Genomic DNA, 23,474 nt, shown 5'->3' with positions numbered 1-23,474 from the left:
CAAAGATATTTAACCTGATTCATTTTAATATAAAGGTTATAATACAAATGTTAACCTGTATGTTACTGATCCCTGATCTGTCACAGGTGCGATGTGTCGGGCAGCGTTTGTGAAATCCTGGTTCTGCTTGAAAGACGCCAAGGTTCAAGGGTCAGCAGTGGTTAATAAGAGGAGGTGTCTAAGGTCACAGGGTTCATTCCCAAGGGCCTGACCCGCTTGTCGGCAACACTTAATGTGAGCATAATCTTTACCTTGTCAAAACAACTGTCGCACCCTCTCAATTTAGCCTAAACACCCCCTTGGGTAACTCTTTTGACCCGGGGGTCGTGACCTTTTTGTCTGACCCTGCAGGAAGTCAATGGAGCAGTGCTTTAGGCACGCGTGGAGGTCAGGGGTCAGACCACCTCAGACGCCCTCCGCTGCATTTTTGCATGAAGTCGGCAAAAGCCGGGGAAAGGCATGCGGCCTATAAGACATGCACGTGATTTGATTTAAATTGATTTGAAGAGGCTTATATGTTAAAATAAAAGAAGAGTGAAGGAGAAAAGTTATAATTTGAGCAATGCATTTTGTAGTTATGTGTAGATGAAAGCAAATAATAGAGAAAGCTGTTACATTTTTTTTTTCGTATGTATTTCTGCACATGAAAGAGACACAAACCCTCATTTCTCAAAGGTCTTGTTGTTGGCTGTTTCTCAATGGCTCTTGTTTGTCCAACGTTTCCTGTTGTGGCAAACGCTGCGTGTGTTTTTGCTCATTCCCACGTACTCGATCTTTCTGCCATCTTCCAGCACATTTACCCATGCTAACGCCAGGATATCTTTAAACCTTCTTGAAAATATTTGTGCAAGTTCAGTTTTTAGGATCCTGAAAGACCTTGATAACGTGGGTTTGGATTTCATCCATTGAAAACAATCTGTGGGAGAAACGTACTTGGCTTTTCTAGCAACATTGCATTAAAATGCATTTTAAAGGTGCACTTATTTCAATGCAAAATAATGCGTTACAAATGCATTTGAATTAAAACGGACTAAGGAGCGCTGAAAATGTCTTTCAGCAAAGCATTTCTTTTTTGCAAACGTCTGTTCTTTTTAAAGAAGAAAGAATGTGCTGAGCTACAGGTCCAAACATCAGCTGTTAGACTCACTTCAGTTAAAGCACACAAACGCAGGTCACAGTGGAAACTTCAGCGCATTCTGTTTATTTTTGTTTTTTTACCAAAACAGTCTGAAAGACATTATTAGATCAAAAGTCTACAAGATGGCGGCGGTCGCCATTTTGTGTCGTGTGGCCGGAGATTGTATTTGTGCGATGCACGGTGTTTGTTTAAAATTCGGCATTACATGAATCTACACGTGCGCCAAACTGTTCAACGTACAGAAAAGCAATATCACAAACTATCCATGCGTATAGCTCCTTAAATGAGTTAGCATCTGTTTAGCTTTCTTTGACCTTGACGCGTGCCTGTAAAGGGTTAATATCTGTGAATAAATACACAGCGACTGTAACCGTCAAACACCAGGACAAGAAACAAAGCATTTTAAAATAAGGATTAAACCGAGCGAGCAGAATTAGCGCTTGGTCATAAAGGCGCTGTTGACGTTTAGCAGGTTAGCCAGTAACATCCGAGCAAACGCTTGTCCTCGGATGAACCTAACGTCACACAACGTGCAACAAAAGCACCACAGTGCCACAATTCAGCAAACAAAACAGACAATGGAGAGCTTTTAAAGAAGACTTGACAAAATTTACAAAAGATGTTATCACGTACTGCTAGCTCTTCTAGTCTTCAATCGGCTCTGAAGAAACTAAATATAAGTGCATATGTTTTTATCTGCCTTGCGAGCCTGGAGATTGGTCAGAAGCCGTGGCGAGATGTGACGTAGGAGAAAAACTGCGGGCTCCCTACCTAACGCCTGAGAAGATGCAGTCGTGAAAACGTATGGTTGATGTTTTGCAACAGGCCGCATGATCCTTTTCACTCCGGCTTTGCTAACTCAGCCTGGCAGGACGCGTCGCGACAGAACCGCATTGCAGTTCGTGTTTGTGTGTGAGGACGGACGCGAGGCAGATCTCGAATCCGAGCCAGCACGGAGGGGAACGGGCGCACCCTCGTGCATCAGGCTGCTGCGGTGGCGGCCATGTTAGATGGGTTTAGAGAGAGAAAGACGCCGGCTACGACTGTAACCCCATCTTCTGTTCTCCCACGAGTCGCATCCTTCCTCAACACCAGAGAAAGTTTAGCTAAGTTAATGTAAGCGCGGAGAAGACGAGTTGGAGAGAAAGAGAGAGAGAGAGTTGCAGTCGGAGGGGAAAAAGTTTGTACAGTAGCTTCAGCCTCGAGCGAACACCACAGCAAACATGTTTTTGCTCACTAGTTATTTATTACAATAGTGTCGCATGAAGCCAACTCGATGGAGACGGAGAGAAATCGACATAAGAATTCCTGTGTGCACGTCATATATTTTTGTCATTTCTTTCTTCTCTCTCACGCTCTGTCACTGCATGGGAGGGATTTAAGCAGACGGGGCGGAGGACGGAGGGGTGAGTTTAGAGAGGATAAAGAGAGACGAGGGCACGTGAGGAGACTCTATCAGAGGGGTGGAGTCTGTCCGCTCCACCACGTTGTGATTGGCTGGAAGGTCAGAATTGTTCGTAAATTCACTCTGATTGGTCCGATCTGGATGTTTCTTGAACTGTGTGTGCTTTTCTGTCACAGGAGAGTTGATTATTATTTAAACCAACAGATTTAACTTTTACTTGTTTTTGTTACGACAGGGTCGTTGTTATCGTGTCTTCCTACACAAAATATTCGTTACTCCAATTCAAATTCCTTTCATGCATTGATTTTACTGTTTTACCCTTTTGCATCCGGCAACTTAAAAATCAATCGGAAAGATGTAACAAAATGTTTTGTGGAAATTTTAATAATACAAATTGCGACTATCACATCAATCACGTTTTTATTTATTTTTTTGGCTTAGGATTGGACAGCAGGCGTGACAGCAGACATCATGTGAGAGGAAAACACAGTAAATACGGTAAAAATCACTAAAATATTATGTAAGGAATAGTTGACTATGTGCCGTTGTCAATTATTTGAAATTATACCATGGGTCTGTTGAATGCTCTATATTTAGTCTGGCTGAGAAATGTTTCATGGGTGTTGATTATTTTTCAATAAACGTACACCTAAACTGTATGTCTTAAAAGTAGGCACCAGAGCAATGTTGGTGGTAACCGCGGTATAAGAGGAATAATTGACTCCGGTCCTTTGAATTGTTTGAAAATAATGCACACCTCCGCTTCGCATCATGCCGCATTACCACCTTGGGTGTGCATTATTTTCTTATAATTCAATGGCCCGTCGTCAATTATTCCTTACGTAGTGCACACCCAAGGTGTTAATGCGGCACGATGCCGCTGTGCATTATGTAAGGTATAATTGACGACGGGCCATTGAATTATAAAAAAATAATGCACACCCGCGGTGTAACGGCACTCCGTGGGGTGTGCATTATATTGTATAATTCAATATTTTCAAATAATTCAAAGGACCGGAGACAATTATTCCTCTTATACCACGGTTATCACAAACATTGCTCTGGTGTCTATTTTTAAGACGTTTGACAAGTTAGGTGTGCAGTTATCAAAAAATAATGCATACCCACGAAACATTTCTCAACCAATCAGAATATAGCATTCAACAGACCCGTGGTATAATTTTAAATAATTCAAGGAACCGGAAACAATTATTCTGCTTATACCACGCTTACCACAGACATTGCTAAGACATTTGACAGGTTATCGAAAAATAATGCATACCCGTGGAGCGTTTCTGAACCAATCACAATAAAGCATTTAAGAGCCCCATGGTATAATATATTATAATGTAACATTTCCAATCAAACTACAGTTATAGTGTCGATTATGCAAAAAGTTTTGCATTTTTTTGTGTGTATTTAGCGTAGCTACAGTGCTAGCTTTAAAGTTTAGCTTCGGCAATAAAAGTTTGTCGTTTGGTAAATGTTAAACATTCGTAAATGTTTATTAATAATATTATTTCTAAAGAATCTGTGAATAGCTCTTTCTATGACAGATTGTAGTGACCAAAAGCTTTAATGTGTCAAATATCTTGATGTTTCTTTGCATTTTTTTTACAGACGTGTTCACTATTGTTTTATATTTTAGAGAATTTACACATGTATCTAAATGCACATAGAATTAAGTGTAAGTTTTGAGCTAGAATCTGCTTTTGTTTACATGCAGTTTGCATAAATGCACGAAATGCAAAGTTTCTAACACGTCTTCTGTGTAAAGTTACATACAGATTTGTTTTCTCTCTCTCTCTCTCTCTCTCTCTCTCTCTCTCTCTCTCTCTGGTGGGATTATCTGTGTGTGTGAGAAAGAAAACTCACTGCGTCTGCGCGCTGGGGGAGGAGTATCTGTGTCACTCCCTCTCTCTCTTTCTCCTTTTTCTCCTCCCGCTCTAGACTTGCTGTTTTCCACCCTCCCATTTTCTCTTTATTTGTCTCTCTCGCTCTCTCTCTCTCTCACTCTCTCGCTCTCTCTCTCTCTGAAGTGCAAGGCCATGTGGGACGAGTGATGAGGAGTTTCTCTCCTCTACGTCTCCTGTTTCATTTCCCCCCTTTCTCTCTCTCTGCCTCTTTCGCTTTCTGTACGGGTTCGTATTCCCACTCTTTGCTGTCTTTAAGCTGTGCGTGACGTGGGGAATGAACGCTGGAGACGAGTTTAGAGAGATTGCGAGGGAAGGAAGGAAAAAAGGAGGAAAGGAAAAAAGAGCTGCTTTTGCTGCCGCGGGGCCTCTCGACAAACGGGCCCAGCCGTAGAGAGAGAGAGAGAGAGACAGGGCGAGAGAGCCGTACTACAGCCCACCCAAAACCTGCCAACGCGTTCCTGTTTTCCAGCACATTACTGCGCTGTACACGCACACGATTTTGATGCTAGCAAGCGTTGGCGGCAAAACCATTTTTTGCATTTTTCATGCAATTTTGTTTGTTGCAAGAAAAGCATTTCTATTCAGATTTCGTTTTTAGCGAAAGAGTGAACGTTCCACCATACTGACCCGCGCCAGACCTGAACGTCGCGCTGCCCGCGGAGCGGCACAAGGAACGCATTTTGGAAGTACCGATCCATCTCGAAGCCCTCCGATCGGGAGTTCGGCCGTGTTGGATCTCTTGTCTGGGACAGGTGCCAATTGCTCCCAAAAAGCAAAGAGAAAAAATACGAAGTCGTGGAGGTGAACATCCGCTCGATGAAGATGTTGGGGGGTAAAGAGTGTGCTGGATTCTTCCTTTGCTCGAACTCACGTGTCCATGCAACTATTTGCACAAACCCTAATAGCTGCAAAAAACACGGTCCGGAGGCTGCAAAAACTGAAAGGAAAAATGTAGAAGGAGGAAGAGGAGGAGGTGGGCAGAAGACGAAGATTGTGGTGGTGGCCGGGGGGCGGGGGGAATTCAAGCTTGTTAAATGTTTCTCAGGCCTCTGAGAGTCGATCGCATGTGCTGTGGTAACCGAGGCATGATTTGCATGCAGCAGACACGCTAATTGTGTGTTTGCTAACACGCGGCATTCACAGAGAGCCTCTCCGTTTTGCAGACGGGGTTCACACACGCCTCCTAGACACCCGAGAGGCCTCCTTTTGTTCCAGAGGCCCAGCGGAGCGACCCGTGAGCCGAATCGGAGCTCTGCGTGGACCTGCTGACCGAACGAGAGGGGAAGTAAAATTCGAGAGCTCCTTCTCTCTTTCTCTCCGCAGGAAGAAGGGCCGTCTGAGGAGGATGCTTTTGGAAATCGCTGGCAACCCTGTAGATGTGTGTAAGTCACGTTTGACTTTAGCTGTGTGTGTGAGTGTGAGTGAATGCATGTGTCCATACTTTTATCAGCATTGTGTTATCCTAATACTGCTTGAATTTCTGAACAACGGTGCACACTTATTTGGGTTTAAGGTAAAACTTCTCCTGTGAACTTTTGTTTATGAACGCCGATACAGCGGGTCGATATTACAAAGCACATCCTGATACTAAAATTTTGAAATTTCTGCTTTCCTAATTTCGTACGTCTGCGGACGGTTATGTAATAAGAAGTTTTATCTCCATTCATACTTTAGATATTTAGAAGCACAACGATGTTGATACTATGAAATTTGAGATGATAATTTATTACATCGATTAAACTTAATTGTTTTTGTAAATGTTGCAAAATATTTAAATACTTTTTTCTTCTGTATTATAATTGTGAACATGAGGCCTTGCTTTACTCTTTGTACTGGATCTGAATTACCAGCAGGCCTTTGATGGTTCGATGATGCTGAACTGGACTATGCTAACTTTGATTTAAATTTTTTCCATCTTTTTCTCATTATTTTTTTTATCTATTTTTGCATAGGTATGTCGTGCAGTGATTCATTGTTTTAGGAGTTTTTATATATTTTTTTAAAAATGCTACTGCGAGCGATTTGCTAAATATACTTCAATCTTGGCAAAAATCATATTTATACTTAATGATCATCTATTGGAAAGTTTATGATTATTTTTGTATCTAAAGCTATCAAAATAATGCAAATGTAATTCAGACGTGCAATTAAAGGTTATGAATATATGAAGAATGATTATTTTATAATTATAATTCGCTAACGTAATCTTAGAAAATTCATTAACGTTTAAATTACGATCATATCCAATTATTGATATTTGTGAATTGTAGAGATTTTACTTTTTTCTAAAGACTTTTGTTTTATTAATAATGGCAGAGATTATGAGGACACACAGGTGTTGTAATTGATCTTGTGCAGATTTATGCCTTCAAGTCAAATACTCTTGTTATGACTTTAATTGTGGGTGTGGAATTGTTTGATTGCTTTCCCAGATTGTGTATGTGTTTGTTTGTTTGTGTTTATGTGTGTGTTAACCCTTTAAAACACTTACAGTATCTGAATAGAAGAATATGGTGGAGTATCTGTTGTGTTTTATATGAAGCTAATTGTAGTTACGTCCAAACATAAAATATTTGCATAAATAATTTTTCCAGATGATGATGTCATTGAGTGTCCCAGAAAGGTTTTTTCATATTAGGCAAACCTCTGCAGTATATTTTTGTCTCCAGTTAACCTAAGTAACACATACACAGTTAAAACTACTTCAAAAGACAAAAGTTATTATAGGACAAATGAAACGCATACACAAAAATAGCTTTACATTGAAAACCATTTTGCAAATATTTGCATCTTGATCGGTCATCCTCGAACACACACACACACACACACACACACACACACACACACACACACATTGTGCAGTATTTTAGAGCCCCAGTGTGTGAAGTGGAAATCCACCATTTTGATTCAGTATGTGAATCGATGTTATTCGTATATACAATCAAACTGAATTAAATACATGTACATTTATATACAATATAACAACTGGAAGATACAAGCATTATCCTTTTTAAATCTTTCATTTATATGAAAAAAATATATATATATATATACATACAGTACATATTCTGTACTGGGGCATCGCTTTAAAAAAAATTAGTTTTAAGCTTGGATTAGTTAGATAGTTTTAACTGTTTGTTTTATATAAAAGCTATTAAAGTCTTTGGTATGTCCTCATTCAAAAAGCTTAGTAAGTGTGCATGTGTGTGTACTCAGTTTTTAAGTTTGATCTGATAAATGTTCCTCTCAAACTAAACTACAAATATACAATGATCAGAATTGTGACGGTTTATCAAGATTCTTTATGTAAGACGCTTCCTATGTATTTCCTTTGTATTTTGATTTTCAGTATTTTAAACCACATTTAAATTCATTACTTCTTCAAAAAAAAAATGCAATGTAATTTGTTTAATACATTAAGAGTAAAACACACACTCACATTCTAACCTTCATCGTTTTTTTCAAACATCTTACGCTGTAGTTCTGTACATTTGTGTTCTGTAAAGAACAAATCTAAGGTCACCACAACATCTAAATCATTTGGGTTAGCTGACAGATTTATTGGTTAATTTACAGTCTGGTAATCCATTGTAAAGTTTCTTCTACACTTGTAAGTGGCACAGTGGATTCACACTTCTCATCTTTTTGCCGTTTACTCCTAATGGTGTGTAGAGAAATATGTTAGAAGTGTGTGTGTGCATGTGTGTGTTTTTCCTACTTAACTATATTTTGGGTCCATATTTGTACTTGACAAACCTGAGCAAAACCTCTCTTTAGGGATGTCTTTATGTATAAAAACACTATAAAAAGTATTTTTAATTGTAAAAATACAGAAAGTTTTTGGTTAGGGTTAGGTTAAGATTGTGGGGCAGGGTTAGGTTATAGTTTTTTAAAGTAGTACTCTAAAAAACAGAGGTGTGTGTGTGTGTGTGTGTGTGTGTGTGTGTGTGTGTGTGTGTGTGTGTGTGTGTGTGTGTGTGTGTGTGTGTGTGTGTGCATGCGTATGTGTGCATGGGTGCGTGCGTGTGCGTGCGTATTGCGTGCATGTGTGTATACGTGCGTGTGTACGTGCGTGTGTGTGTGCGTGCCACGTGTTTGTGTAAATATTTAACTATATTTTGGGTCCATATTTGTACTTTACAAACCAGAGAAAAACCTTCCTTTGGGGATGTCATTATTTGTAAAACACAAAAAAGTACTTTTTTAAGATAAACATGCATAACATTTTCGGTTAGGGTTAGGTTTAGATTGTGGGGCAGGGTTAGGTTATAGTTTTTTTAAGTAGTGCTCTAAAAAATAATAGAAGTGTATGTTGTGTGTGTGTGTGTGTGTGTGTGTGTGTGTGTGTGTGTGTGTGTGTGTGTGTGTGTGTGTGTGTGTGTGTGTGTCCATGTACATAAAATGTCTTAATTCACTTACACTTTTCTTAAATAAAATACAAAATTAAGCACCAAAAAACTAAATGCCATACATTTGTGTAGAAATACATACTATATTCTTTGTTGCATGCATAAAAATTATTTTTAGGATTTTTTTATTAACTCTTTACTTGAATAAGAAGGTGATGTCAGGAGTTTCACAGTTAATTGTTTTTCTCTAGATTGTATGCAGTAAGTATTATAAATCTTTGAGGAAAATTTGTTTTCTTTGTGTTTTCTATTTTTGTGATATATCATCTTGTATTTTTGACTAGTTTTGTTTGTAAAAATTAAATGTAACGTCATTTTTCCAACTTTTATATCCATTATTCATAATGAAAATGTACACAACATCTTTCATTGGATGATTTTTTATAAGTATTTTCAAAGGTGAACTTTGATCAATAATTCATAAAAAATTAATCTCTGCTGTACTGATCAATAAACATATCGATTTATGCTTTATTTCACTTTATGTTTTTAAATTGCTGTAGCTTTATTTATTACAAATTCTTGCTTAAATCCAGTGGAAAATCACAAACGCACAAATTAAAGACATATATATATAGTGAACAACAAAATTAACAAATTATCATTTATTATATCTATGTAATTTCACAAATGAATAAATAAGACATTGTTTATCTGCTTTTCTTTAGGGACAAAGAATGTTACAGAAGGACTGAAGAAGTCATGTTTTACACATTTAATTCGTGCACAGGTCAGTAAAATGTATTCTTTAATTCATTACTGCAATAATATTTCATTATAATGACATAGTTTCTTTTTATTGACAAATAGATGTGATGACTTTAGCATAACAGGGATTTTTTTGCTTTATAATTCATAAATAAACAGCATTTTTCTACTTTATTCTCGTTATACTTGACCTTTCACTTCACTCACCTCTCATCGGAAATGACTACTAACTTGAATTAGTTTAAACTAGTTTAATTAGTTTATTATATAAAGGGAGAGATGCTTTGGATTGGTTAAACTGGTTAAATTTGTAATCTTGGAGTGTTTTTTCCTGGTGGGTTGTTTTTTGATCTGATGCCCCCTGGAGTCAAGTCCTGTTACTGACAGCCAACTAGCAATCCAATGAGTATAAGATGTAGAAATGTTGATTTAAAATGCTGATGAGGCATACATAGTGTTTAATATCAGCACTAAATGGCATTCATGTCCTCATCTATACAGTATAAGATCTTGAACTTTGGATGTATAGTTTTAAAATTGAATAATGATGATGGACATTTTAGTCCTTGTCTGCCCACCCATCAGTTACTGTGATGTTTGATGAGATATCAGAGCACCGGCATGGTTTCTTTGGCAGATGTTTTTGCTCTTTTATATTCAGTAGACAAAGAGATGAAGTTTGGGGTTTTTGCCCTTGATTTTGCTTTTTGAGAAAGTGAAACCGGTCGGGATTTTTCAGCAGGCCGCTTGGAAGAGAGCAAAATTATTTAATTCCACTTGGATTTGTCTAAATTCTACTTTTGCATTTTGCAATTATATAAAAAGTGCTTAATTCAGTACACATGCATTTTAATTATTTTCAGTGACAACCACATTGTGAATTTAGTAGAAAATGCAAAGATTTTAGACTACTAATTGTTTTGTGCTTCTGCAGTTGTTGCTTTTGAAAGTGATCATCACTTTATGTATTTGCTCTCATAAATGAATCAGAGATTAATTGTTGTCAATAAGATTTAACATTTTAAATTTTGAACCGTAAAAACAAAACAAAAAACACTTTCACAAGATCGTTTCTCAGTATAATCTTTGTAAATGAATGAAATACTACTTTATATTGCATAACCGTACCCATTGCACACAAATGATGTGTATTATTCATCGGTCCCGAGCCCACATTTCCATCGAGCAGATGGCCTGACGGTATGTCATGAGATCTCTCACAGTGGGACGCCTTCACATACGTAAGGAAAAACTGCACTCGCAGGTTTTGAAGGTGAAATGTGTTTGGTTCTGTTCGAGTGTTGCTTCACAGGTCTGTTCTGATGGGGACACGTTAAAGTACTTATGCATTTGTCAAATGATTTTATTCAAAGTGACTTATCAGTATGTACTTTCCGATTAACTTGGATGTAAAGGTATTTGATGGCTCATCATTGCCATGGGTTGATCATGCAGGCTAGACACATTTGCCAACATTACTCAATAGGTAAAAGCATTGCATTAGTTGCACAAAAAGCATACTGTACCAAATGCATGGAGATAATGTTAATGTCCCCTTGCAGATTATTTAGCATCTACCAAAATTGAACCATAAATATTACAGTATAAGTTAGTTAGTCTGTATAGGAATGATGAAGTCTTTAGTATTTAATTTACACTAGTTGGAGGTGCATGGGTAAAGTTTAAGTATTCGTCTCTGGTGTTTAGCTCAAGGTTAAGCGGCGTCTGCTATCGCCTGGAGGACTGAACCAGGTTCAGTTATGTTCACAGTAGTCTAATAATAGCATAGCAACAGATGCATTTCTGTCTGTGACTGCGGCAGGGGGACACACGCGGGGTACGTGATGACAGAGCGCATCTGAACTCATGAATCATTGCTATCATCAGTATATAGACTCGCTCTGTATCATGAAACAACGGCAACTCAATATGGCAGATGACTGGCCAATGTTCAGATGGTGAAGAACGAGACTGTAATAAAAGTGTTGAGAGATGAGAAACGTTTTAAAGTGCACTGCAAAAAAATAAGAACTTTTTGTCCTGTTGGACATCACTCTCTGAAGTTGTCACTGGGACAGTACCTTTGTGCCTAATGTGTACTTTTTTGGTACAGGTATGTACCTTTGAGGAAACAGTATGCACCTTTTAGGTACCTTTTTTCTAAAAGTGATGAAAAATCTATCTTTAAAACAAGATGCATTTTTTTTCATTGGCAATTGTTTCAGACGCTCAAATCCATTTGAAGGAATAACAAAGCAAAGTTTTAAAACAGTATTTACATTTACAAAAATATTCTCGATACAGTCCAGCCAAATTGAAAAGAATGTTGAAACTACGTAAATATAGCAGACGGTGAGAAAACAAATGCTTTTTTAGATCAGCACAGCCTGAGAAAATTACAAAGGAGGATTAGGGCCAAGCTAAAATAACAGAAAAACATTGCGAGATTAAAGTCATTCGAGGTTTATCTAGTAGGTTTTTGTGTAAAAAGTAAAATAAATAAAATTATGAGATTAAAGTCATAATATTTTGAGAATAAAGTCAATATAACGAGAATAAAGTTGCAATATTTTGAGAATAAAGTTATAATATTCTCATTAAAGTGACTTTATTTTCAGTATATTGACCTTATTCTTAAAATATTTTTACTTTATTCTTATTATATTTACTTTATTCTCGTTATATTTACTTTTTTCTTGTTATATTGACTTTATTACATTATTCATGTTATTTTGACTTTATTCTTATTATATTTACTTTATTCTCGTTATATTGTTTTTATTCTCGCAATATTACAACTTGATTCTGGTTATATTTACTTTATTCTGGTTATATTGACTTTATTCTTAAAATATTTCGACTTTATTCATGTTATTTTGACTTTATTCTTATTATATTTACTTTATTCTCGTTATATTTACTTTATTCTCAGAATATTACGACTTTATTCTTATTATATTGACTTTAATCTCACAATATTACGGCTTTATTCTTGTTTTTTTTACTTTATTCTTGTTATGTTGACTTTATTCTCATTATATTGACTTTATTCTCGGAATATTACGACTTTATTCTCATTATAATGACTTTATTCTCACAATATTACGACTTTATTCTTGTTTTTTTACTTTATTCATGTTATGTTGACTTTATTCTCGTTATATTGACTTTATTCTCAGAATATTACAACTTTATTCTCGTTATATTGACTTTATTCTCCCAATATTACAACTTTATTCTCGTTATATTGACTTTATTCTCCCAATATTACAACTTTATTCTCATTATATTGACTTTATTCTCACAATATTACGACTTTATTCTTGTTTTTTACTTTATTCTTGTTATGTTGACTTTATTCTCATTATTTTTACTTTATTCTCACAATATTACAACTTTATTCTCGTTATATTGACTTTATTCTCTCCAATATTACAACTTTATTCTCGTTATATTGACTTTATTCTCTGAATATTACAACTTTATTCTCGTTATTTTTACTTTATTCTTGTTATATTGACTTAATTCTGGTTATATTGACTTTATTCTCACAATATTACGACTTTATTCTTGATATTTTTACTTTATTCTTGTTATATTGACTTTATTGTCATTATATTTACTTAATTCTCGAAATATTTTGACTTTATTCTCATTATATTGACTTTATTCTTGTTATATTGACTTTATTCTTGTAATTTTACGACTTTATTCTCATTATATTGACTTTATTCTCGAAATATTCTGACTTTATTCTCATTATATTTACTTTATTCTTGAAATATTAGCGACTGTTCTTGTAATTTTACTTATTTTGACTTTTTTCTTGAAAAACTAGTTAAATCTATTAAATCACATTATAATGACTTTGATGTCAAGGTTTTATTTTTTATTTTACCTTGGCCCTAATCCTCCATGGTTGAAAACAGCCTAAATGAGATTTAAAAGAGGAACTATATTTTATGGCGTAATAGCACTTTTGGGAGTACTTCAGTGCAGAGAATTTGTTTATGCGAGGTACAATATTTCTAAAGCATTCATTGAAGTTTATTAGCAGTTTTTTTTCTTATACTACAACTTCAGACAAAAGCTGAAAAGTCAGATAAGAGCTGTCGTTTGTTGCTTTCATGTATGCATCATTAGCTGTTATTGTCTATTGGTAAAGCATTGCATTAGCAACACAAAGGTCATGGGTTCGATTCCAAGGACCACATGAAATGTATACTTTGAATGCACTCTCTGCCAAATGCATGAATGTAAATATAAAATGTAGCTGCAGCCTCAATCAAGTTTTTGGCTGTGTGAACGGGACAGGACATAGATTGTAAAAGCTGTCGAAAAACAGAAAGAGAAAGAGTTGGATTGTCAGGTGCTGTTGGCAAAGGTTAATACCCTGCTTTAATAACAGGATGCAGCTGTTGGCTTTATGAATGCATGAGGTGAACTGAGAGTGGCTTTGACCAGAAGATCGCCCCATAAGTCTTCTCCGGCGCGTCACTAAATGCTTTTTTCACATTGTATCGGTTACAGGGAACCGGCGATAACGTGGTTGGTTTGGCAGCATACGCTGAAAAACTGGCTGGTAGAACAATGAGTGCCAGCGATGGACGGACACATTGGCGATTATCGAATAATATATGCTGAACTTTCTGAAATTATGAACAAATAACATGGAAGCGGTTGCATGAAAGACATGCCAGTAAGGAAATAGGGGCAGGTGGCTCTGAACCCAGCCAGATTCCTGAGCATTGTTACTGCGTTGTGTGACCGTACTTTGGGAACATGATCCGGTCGTCATTGATTGATCATTACTCCACATTCCTCAACTCTTTGAAGTCTGCCTTCAGAATCAAAGCCGTCTCAAGTCTTATTGTCTTGTGTCAAGCGCTAATGCATGCATTATAATGAGGCTTATTGTCTGGTCATGCTGATCTTTTGTGTGATTGGTTTGCCCTCCTGCATGTGATGTTTACACCAAATCTCTTTGTTATCTCAATTGTTTCTCCTAGACTAAAGATGTAATGAAGACTGTATTAAAATTAAATTAACCATCTGTAAATGTGTTTATAATCGTGCATGTAGGTTTTTTTCTTCCTTTGTTAACTTGCATTGCTTCCTGCACTTTGTCTCCTCATCCTCACACGCTCTCTGTCTGTTTCAGCCCAATCTCAGACGTTGAACCCCTCGCACATCTGGAGCAGGAGCTGATGGCGTATAAGAATAGCAGCCCTGTTAACCTGTGCTCCAGCAGATCCTCTTGTGACCTGTCTGCATTTGAGACCACTCAGGGTCGACACACAGACGCCAACGGTCCAGATTATACACCGGGTTGGATATCATACATAGTCACTGTATTCAAGAATGATGAAATTAATGTCAACACTGCAGACCCTTTCATAGTGATAGTGTTATGGGCGTTTCACACGGTACGTGGCAAGCGGTGAAATCGCCGCAACAGCTTTTCTGGTGTAGTGGAAGCGCTTTGTGCACAATTTAGTGCAAATATGTTTATCTTTAATGGCATGAAGAACCGTGTCTGTGGAAGGTGCAGGATTTTTGGCGAGCAGACCGACTCTGCAATCGCCCTCTTTTTGCCTCCTATTGAAAATTAACTAGACACTCGCGGTTGCTGTATACCGTGTAAACGCCCATTACAGTAAAGGTACCAAGAGACCAGGGCTGGGTTTCCCGATAACGATTGAACTTAGCACTTAAGAGCGCTTTCTACGAGCTACTTAACGAACATTCGTTGTTCATTTACGTGCGTTTCCCAAAGATGCACGTAAAAAGATAATTCGCAGCTAGGTTTTAAGTGCTACTTACGAGTCGCTATGCATTTGTCAAGTGCTGAAATGTCACCAATAGAATGACTCGAATTTGTCGCAGAAGCTTGTTTAGGCTAATGATCTTCAGCCGATGTGCACTTATATTTTTAATAATATATTTTCATTTTTGTTCAATGACTTTTTAAGTGTTTTAATAATTTATTAAATATTCTTTTCTGTATTTAGTTAGGACTCGTCCCACTGCGAAATGCCTTCTGCGTTTCTATTATAGTTTAGATTATTATTATTATTTGTTGTTTATTATCTATGTTTATTTATTATTATGGATTATTGCATTGTACCGTAAATATTTATTTGGTTTCTTTAATTAGATGCCATTTCCCTTCAAAACAATGTTTAGATGAATTATAGTAGCAATCAGTATGAACCATTTATCAATTTGCTATACCAACTTTTACCAAAACACAAAAAACTTTTACCAACTTGTACAAAATACGTTTTGCTTCTTTATTAATTTATGTTTAGTCATTTAAATTTGATTTCTCATTTGAATTTTAAATATATTATATTATATATTTAATATAATATAAACAAAGAAGAACCCAATAAATAAATAAACATTTAAAACATTACATTATCGTCATTGCAGGAGTGCAATTTGCTGGTTGTCCTGCGGGTGACCTTGTAACTCTGTTGTCTTACGATGTACTTATGAATGAACGATTACTCCAGAGCACTCGTAGATCTACAATGATTTTCAAGTGCAACTTAAGTTACGAAGCTTTTGGGAAACAGCCCTTAATTCTAAGATGATTCGTACGATCGTTTTTATGATCTACTTAGCCTTACGATGCTTTTGGGAAACCCGGCCCAGATGACTTTGGGCCGGATCCACACCAGCGCAGATTCGGCCTGGGTCGTACTGTATGATATATGGGTACAGTGCTGTTTGTTTGTATGTGCAGATTAAAAAAACATTTACCTTCATACAGATGGTAACTTGATAGATCAGTTTTGTGAAGAATATGACATACATTTTTATAAAAATGTATTTATGTAAAAATAAGCAGTGTGTAAAATGTGCATATTTGAATTTAGTGTTATTATTATTATTATTATTAGTCATCCAAATTTCATCCAACATCAGTACATTGCAAAAAAATGACTTTCTTACTAACTATTTGTGTCTTGTTTTCAGTACAAATATTAAAAAAATCTTAAATCAAGATGCATTTTCTTGATGAGCAGGAAGAAAAAAAAAGTGTAGTTTGTAAACCAAAAATATAAAATTTAAGTTAATTTGTGCTTAAAACAAGCAAAAAAGGTTAAAAAGAGCTTACTTCATTCTCTTAATTCAAGAAAAATAAAACATTTCTTACCCCATTTTCATTGGCAGATATTTTTTTGGCACAAATTCACTTCAATTTTATATTTTTGTCTAAAAACTAGAATTATTTTTTTAGGTCATTTTGCTCATCAATAAAATACATCTTGATTTAAGAATGTGTATATATTTATATACTAAAATGAGACAAAAATACTAAGAAAGTCATTTTTTGCAGTGTAGACATTGATCCTATTGTATGTTGTTTTCCCTTTTAAGAGTGAATGTGGAGAAACAGACCTGTGAAGATGATGATGAAGATGGAAAAAGACATGGATTACACCTTGATTTGTTTGAAAACAAGTGTGTATAAAAGCAGATATGAACATTTGATGATTTTTTGAAAGGTTTTGTCAATGATAGTTGCTATTTACAATACATTTGACTCGTAGTAGTGAAACATTTCTGGGTTTAATGAGGACAAAATGTGGGTTGGACTAAATTGTATTAGTAAGAAATTGATGGACTCTGTATGATCAGGCAGTTTGGAAAAGAGAAAATTTTATGAAGACAAACAGTTTACGTTTTGTTAAAGATAATGAGTAGGAGGTTTTAAGAAAAGGTAGGTTTTAAGAGGTTTGTGTGGTTGTAAGATGTATTGTATTTCCAGCGGGACGGCTCGTGTCCGGGTGTCAGACTGTCCTTTGGGGTGAGGTAGTAGGTTGTATAGTTGTGGGGTGATATACTTCCTGTTAGATAACTATACAACTTACTGTCTTTCCTGAAGAGGCTGTAATATCTTCATCATCATCATCTTCTTCTTCAAGCCGCGCAGACACCGGAAGTGAAACATGTGAGCAGTCGATAAAATAAACTTCTTTCATCAGCTTTATTTCTCTTTAAAAGTGAATAATAAAAGTTTAAAATGTGTCTGGATTCTTCTGATGGGTTGTTTATGTGGTTTGTTTGTATTGATTATGGGATGGTTTGGGTTGTTCCTGATGTTCGTACAGGGTGAGGTAGTAGGTTGTGTGGTTTCAGGGTAGTGATTTTGCCCCATCAGGAGGTAACTATACAACCTACTGCCTTCCCTGGAGGGCAGCGATACAGCCACTGCAGAGGACGCCGACGTCTCCAATGCCATCCGGATATAAAGGTACATAGAGATTATGTAACTCAACATTTGATTAGTTCAGTGAGTTTTTTTATTTTTTGTCAAGTAGATAAAGAATATCATTAATATCTATCTAGTTAATCTTCAATAAAATTTCTTAAAAGCACTTTTTGTGTTGTGTCTTTATTAAACATTGCTTGATTCATAAATCATTACTACATACACAAATAACAACAATATTTGGCATATTTTCATGCTTGCGTAGTTATGAATGTGCATTGTCCCATTTCTTAAATAAATAAACTTAAACATGTTTCTACAAAGTCTCAACTTTTTATTTTTTGATTCAAAAGTCATATTGAAAGTTTGCCAGCATTCTTCATTTATTTTGAATGATGCCTATACAGTATATTGTCTTATCCCAGGTCCATCAAGAAATGAAAAGCCATCAATCCATCTCACAATATTAAACAAAGAGTTAAAATTATTGTTGGCAAGGCAAAGCACTCTGGCATGTTCTTCATAACCTGAGCTACGGGTTGCGTTAATAAAGGTTTGTGGGTTTGATCCCATGAATGTACCTACAGGCCTATACATTGTCACTGTAAGTCTGCCAAAAGTATAAATGTAATGTAATGGGAACATAGTTTTTTTTTTTGTTAGGCATATTGCAAAAATGCTTTGAGGACATTAAAAAGCTAAGCATTATTGGATTATACAATTATTGTTATACTGTACTTTAGTCTCATACTCCCTCAGAAATAAAGGTACAGGTAAAAAAGTTGTCACTGGGGTGGTATCTTTTCAAAAAGTACACTTTTGTAACTAAAAGGTGCATATTATTGGTACCTCAAAGGTAGCTAGATATTTGTAACAAAATGGTTCATATTAGTAGTTCTGGTGCCAGTGGCCCTTTAATAAACTTTCTTTGGGGGGACCATAGAGGGATGCACTTGGGGTACCGTCCCAGTGACAACTTTTGTACCAAATGTAGGTTTTTTATTACATTTGTTGAAAAAGCAACAAAGCACTCTTCAAATTTGTGTTTATGAAGAAACTTGCAATATTTCTGCTTAAATGGCGCTTTGTATGAATGTAAATGTGCTGATGTGGTGAATGTGTGCAATACAATCAGCAGCAGTCATGAAAACTGAGCACATGGCGACATCTGCTGGTCATTATGAAAAATTATTCCCAAATATTATTTATTTATGAAAATCCTGAACATTTTGCTCTTGAATATGTTGCCAACTTTATAATATAAAACTCGAATGTTTCATTCATACGCAGACTGTCTTGCGTTATTCTTTCCTTTATGTATAAAAAATATCAGATTGTTACTTTATAAAAGTTTTTTTTTTTTTAAGTCTGATTTCAAGTTAATGCTATACTTCTTTTCTATGTTTATTTCAATTTTCATCTCATTGCTATTGTGCCATATTTAAGATATTAATAATTTTCCTGTTCACCTGCTTTTAAACAGTACACTTTGAAATTAATCAAATCTTTCATAAAAGTTGTCTTTGTGTTTTGAACAATGCAAGGCAAGGTAAGATTATTTGTACTGTATAGCACATTATATACACAGAGGTCATTCAAAGTGCTTTACATAGAAATGAGAAAACAATGTTTAAGAGAAAAAAAATGTAGAAATAAGAGACAGTTAAAAATAACAATAAAAACAAGATAAATATAAAATAATTAAAATAGTGCATATAAAATATAGTGCAATCAGGTCGGACGCAGCATAGTGCTCATTCAGTAAAAGCAGCTAAACAGATATGTTTTGAGTCTGGATTTGAATGTGACTACTGTTGTAGCACATCTGATCTGATGCCTGTTTTCGTCTTAGGACAACTTTGAATAACTTTTTTGATCAACTTTAAATGTTAACTATAGTGTATTATGCAATGTTATTATGCAAATATAGGAGATATATTATGAAAAAAATCGTTCATTTGAAAAAAAAAACAGGTAACTTGCTGCCCTAAAAATTTTAATTTTGCAGTAACTTAAGTTAAATCTACTTAAGATTGCCAGACAGGAATTTTTAATTTTTTGTTCACTGAATATAAAATGTTTCATTCCAGCAATATATTTGTGTTAGATTAACAAAACATTTCCTGTTCTACTAATGCTTGGTGAACAATATGAGAAACTTTAATTTACATGTCTTATTATTTTAACATAGTTTTATAAAACTTAAGAAAACTCTGCAATCTTTGCCTCTTAAAAAGAAACCACCTTGTAAAGCAAAGCCAACAACTAAACCAAAGTTTCAGCTTTACACTTAAGACCTCAACAGACAAAAATAATAAACATTGATAACAAAAACAACTCCAGTAGTATAAATAAAGGTGACATACAAAATAACACTTTTATAACAGTAGCCGTTCATTTATGCATGCCGCAATGCATGATGGATAAACATTTTAAATTCAGATATTTAAATAGGTTAAAGTAAATTGATTCAACTCAAAATTTCTTGTTGCATGAGAGAAATCATGCAATTTATGCATTAAAACACTTGAGTAATGAAGGACATTTTTCAGGGTTTAGGTTAAGTGTACTTATTTATTTAGGTTAAAACAAAATAAAGGGGTTAACTGTGATTCTGATGCAGTTTAGTTTTATAGACATTATAAAAATATATTAACAGTTTGCACCACATTTATAAAATGTATTTCTGTCAATTGCACAAAAAAAATATTCATTGAATTTACTCAATTTTTTAAGGTAAGTGGTTACAATCAATTTATTTGGGCTACATTTAAACAAATTTTTTTTTATTTTATTTTACTTTACTTATCTTTTTTTGTTTAAATGTAGCTTAAATAAATTGATTGCAACCTCTTACCTTAAAAAATTTAGTAAATTGAATGATTCATTTTTTTCAGTGTGATCCACATTATTTCCTAGATTATTTAGTTTCCTGCAGGAATTCTTTAGTTAAGGCATTGATCATGTGAAGTTTGCTGTGCTATTTTTAGGAAATGTTTGATATCATGTTTATACACTAGTCAATATTTGAAGTGACCTTTAATTAAATATTACATAAAACCAATCAGTAATACCTGTTCTTGTCTTAGGACAAGTTTGATAAACTTTTTTGATCCACTTCAAATGTTGACTAGTATATTTAGTCAATAAATCAGATTCCAAATATGCAAAAAAAAAACGGAATTAGTTTTTAACTACTAACAGAGTTCCCTACGGTGAACGTGATATCACCAAGTGATCCTGGATCAACACCATTGTTGGTCCTGGATCAACATTTTCATTAACCAATCAGATTGCACGATTACGATTAATGTGCATGTTAGATTAAAGTTTAGGATTGGGTTAGGGGCTTTCAAGAAATACTCCTTAAACTATTATTTCACACTTTTTTGAGGGTTTAAAAAATGGTTAGGGTTTGAGTTAATGGTATCTTTGATTAAAACGTTGATCCAGGATCACATCTTACTTGGTGAAATCACGGCGACCGTTTAGATACAGTATGCTACCTGCACTTTACAGTTTATACATCTTGTTATTGTGACATGTTATTAAATCTGTTGACATTAAGTATATTTGTAACAATGGCCATTAAAGGCTATTGGTTTGGTCTTCACAAATGGAAATACAATATGATTTATCTTTTGTTAAGAAATATTTTTAATGATTGATTTTCCAAATGGCTGCCTCTGTGAAGCTTTTATAAGTTTGTTTTCCCAGTTGTGTGCTTCAGAAGTGCTTTGCAAAACTGATCGTTCAACAAAATTATGCAAGTCTCGATGATTATTTCAGCATCTTACAATCTCGTTCAAAATGTTTCTTATACAGCTTTTGCTGAATAAGCTATATTTTATTTGCAAGATTTTTGAATGACTTGGGTTTAGCATTTTAGTACATGCAGTGTCAAAATGTATCTTTACTAAAGTGTGTTTCTCTTCAATAGATTTTGGTTTCAAAACTTCAAAAAACACACAGTTATAAAAATATATACTAATAAATACTACTGTAAATAATATATATTTAATTCTCAGAAACATTTTTAAAGTAATATATATATATATATAATGTGCTCTTAACAAACTGTGAGCATTTTTTCACTCTTTCATATTACATTGAAATGTTTTTACAGTTCATAGAGGCCAGTTGACAGGTTGGCAAACAGGAGTGTCCCATCCAACTTAACTCATTTCATTGCAAAAGTGTTTTGAGGAAATACTCAAGACTCAGAGTTGAGAAATCTTCCAGACATAAATTTCGGCATGGAATGAAATCTTCCCCAGAGGAAGGAGATTTCAGGGTGTGTTGCAACAAAATGCCGTCCGCATGAAGGATCAAGGTGAAGTTCTCTCTTCTGGACAAACTCCAGAGAGCTCAGAGCCGTCATGAGATACTGGGTGTTGGGCAGGAACAGGGCGACTGGCCGGACCTCTGGAGGGCTGGATCTCTCCCAAAAAACTGAAGTACAGGCTTGATTTTAACATGTACAGTATGTACAGTGACCTTAGAAAACATTTGAACACAAGCCATGTTTAAAAATATGGTCATATTATTGCCATTTGGGGTTTTATTGGAGCTATAAAATATTGAAGAGTTATCAAATGCTTCTACTTCATGTTGTTCTGCAAACTATATTTGTTTTTGAAAATCTCTGTTTGTTCTTTAGGTTAAATTAATTAGAAATGATGTTGAGCTATAAAATAATGTGGACTGCAAAGATCGAATTATTTGATTTGGCAAATTTATTAAGTTTATTCTAACCTTTATTGTAAGAAATTTGGCAACATTGTTGAGATCTTACCTGAAGCTCTCAGATTAAAAATTCTCATTTGTGATTATTCTAGCCCCAGTTTATAATAATTTGCTATTTGGGTATAACAGAGGATGATGTCATAAATATTTATCAGCAAATGTTATACACATTAAGATATTGATACATGCACATTTCACATGCATCTTTGGTCACACAGACACATAAAACTAAACTCGGATCTAAAACTCAGATGGTGTGGATGCGCACACATCTCTCTCTCTCTCTCTCTCTCTCTCTCTACATATATATATATATATATACTGTATATATATATATATATATATATATATATATATATATATATATATATATATATATATATATATATATATATATATATATATATATATATAAAAGCACTTTGCAATTCTCCAAAAAACAATTTTGTTTCATTTTGCAGATGGACAGAAACTGATTTGATTATGAACATCTGTCAGTGTTTCTAAAGCCTGATGGGGAAACCAGACTGTAATACTTCATGACATCATTATTAAAAATTATGAGTTCAATAAAAAGTATTAAAAACAAGTCAAAATGTCTTTACACCATGCACAGATCTTATAAAGAACATGTTGTTTCATCACAAAAAAACAACACATTTTGAACAAAGAAAATCTGTTTTAAAGATTTTGATTAATAACAACTACAACTGATGTTCAATAATAACTGTATTTAAAGAAATATTTAATATTTGTATATTTAATTTCCATTTGACTGGATTTATCTCTTTTTTTATTTATAGACTACATTGTATTGTGGTGTTTTATATCGCATTGCAGTTATATTTATTATTTCAAGCTTCACAGTCTGTGTACATCATCTGCATTGCAGTTTTATTATAATTGTAGCCTTACAGTCGTTAATTTG

This window comes from Misgurnus anguillicaudatus, chromosome 6 (assembly GCF_027580225.2).
Source record: "Misgurnus anguillicaudatus chromosome 6, ASM2758022v2, whole genome shotgun sequence".
Lineage (NCBI taxonomy): Eukaryota > Metazoa > Chordata > Actinopteri > Cypriniformes > Cobitidae > Misgurnus > Misgurnus anguillicaudatus.
This window is presented reverse-complemented; position numbering follows the sequence as displayed.